We start from the raw sequence: 1836 nt of genomic DNA, 5'->3' as shown, positions 1-1836 counted from the left end.
TTTCTGAAGGCCTGTATTACTCCTGTAACACTAACTGGTTAAATTCCTTGATTATATTATAATGAAAAAGTATTTCTTATGAAACTATTATGTCCCAGACATAGTACTAGGAATTGGTATTCAAGATAGTTACAAACAAAAGGGAAACTCAGAGATAAGGTCCATATAAAGCATTTAGGTAGCAGAGAGAAAGGAAGAACTAAGGCTGCCTTGGGGAAAGTGAAAGGTGAAAACAAGTTGATTCTAGAATTCAATGTCTTCATTTGAAAACAGAGTTTAACCATGCCAATTCAAAATCTATGGCTGGTGGGATTCCTTAAAGTATTTCAAGATGTGAACAAATTATTTGCTCAAAATTTGTTGTACTGATATAAGGTGAAAGGTTGAGTATATTATTTCTATTTTCTCTTTCCCCTTTCTTCCTGGAAATCATTCAGTCATATGTTAACCTCTTATTCTTTCCAAGATCTCCTTGGAAGAATCTCCTGTGATTTATGCTTTGCTAAATCCAGTGGCCAACTGTGATTCCTCATTTTCTTTATCCTTTTAGTAGCATTTGACATTCTTAAAAACACTTCACCTTTTTTCACTTCCATTATGCCATGCTCTCCTGGTTATCTTCCTCTGTTAAAAAGGTGGGCTATGCTTGAAAAATAAGAGGATTATGCTCATGAAGAAATTACCATCATACTGTGGTATCATTAAACTCCACTCAGGCTTCCGCTTTGCTGGGATGTTTCTTCCATCTGAGGAAGAGCACTCCATCCACCAGTACTGCCTGAGGATCCCAGAAGATGCCCCCGTGGTAGAAGACTAGGAGCTGGAGAGAAAAATATCTGGATTGAAGAACTCAATGGCTGAAGGTGAGAGGAAGACAGCCCTGTAAATGCCTCAAGCAGCTGGAACTGAGAGACACTGTGTGGTATTTGTTTTGCGCAAAGAGAACCATACTCTAGGAAATTCTCTTTGTCACATGATCATGAAGAACCCAGAAGTGGAATTTTATGGTTACACTACAACTTATCCCTCAGAGGAAAATGAACTTGTGCATACTCAAGGTGCTCTTCCAGCTGTTGAGCCATTTCAAAAAGGCCTGAATCTTTGCCAACATGTGCTTGACAAGTGTGAGGCCAGCAGAAAGAACTATGAGGACAAAAAAGTGAGCAGAAATGAATCTATATTCTAGTCACTTGTGCACTATACAGCGAGGAACATCCTCTAGGATATCCTCTTTGTGACCTGGCAAAACCTAGGAGTTTGTGATTACAACATGTTCTGTCCTTCAGACAGGTGTGATTCTAGCTATGAACCCACTACAGCTGTTAGAATCCCTGCAAGAACCTTTGTATTCTTCTAATAAATTCCCTCTTGAAACTAAACTAAAAAACAATAATGGCAAAAAACTCAGAATGCTATATTTGACTACTGTTCCCCTCATCTGCCATAAATATCTACAATAGTATTTTGGATATTAAAAATATCAAAACAAAGCCCTTGTGGCCAAAACATGGCTTTTCCAGGATTAAAGGAAGCTAGGAGCACTAAAGTACAGACTGATGTGTGATATGAAATGTAGTTTAAGAGACAGACAGAAGTTACATCATCTAGGGCTTTAAGTGTCCTGACATGAAGTCTGACTTCCATCCTATGCATTATGGGATGTTCTTGGAGTAGTTTAAGCATGGGAGTTACACAAACTGATTTATGTTTTCACTGTATACACTGATCAGCCCCAGGGAAAAGTGCTACAGATACTCTTTTGGGGGTTATCATCATTAAAATCCTTCCTCACTGCCAGATAAATCTGTGATAAAATTACCTTCATATCCACAAAAA

The 1836-nt window shown here is 38.2% G+C and overlaps 1 pseudogene; it reads left to right on the top strand.

The window, feature by feature from the left end:
* The first annotated feature begins 664 nt into the window (after positions 1-664).
* On the top strand, positions 665-1186 carry LOC136317843 (DNA-directed RNA polymerases I and III subunit RPAC2-like; annotated as a pseudogene).
* Positions 1187-1836: the final 650 nt, after the last annotated feature.

This window comes from Saccopteryx bilineata, chromosome X (assembly GCF_036850765.1).
Source record: "Saccopteryx bilineata isolate mSacBil1 chromosome X, mSacBil1_pri_phased_curated, whole genome shotgun sequence".
NCBI lineage: Eukaryota > Metazoa > Chordata > Mammalia > Chiroptera > Emballonuridae > Saccopteryx > Saccopteryx bilineata.
Note: the sequence above shows the minus strand (reverse complement) of the source record. Positions and strands in the feature narration are given on the sequence as shown.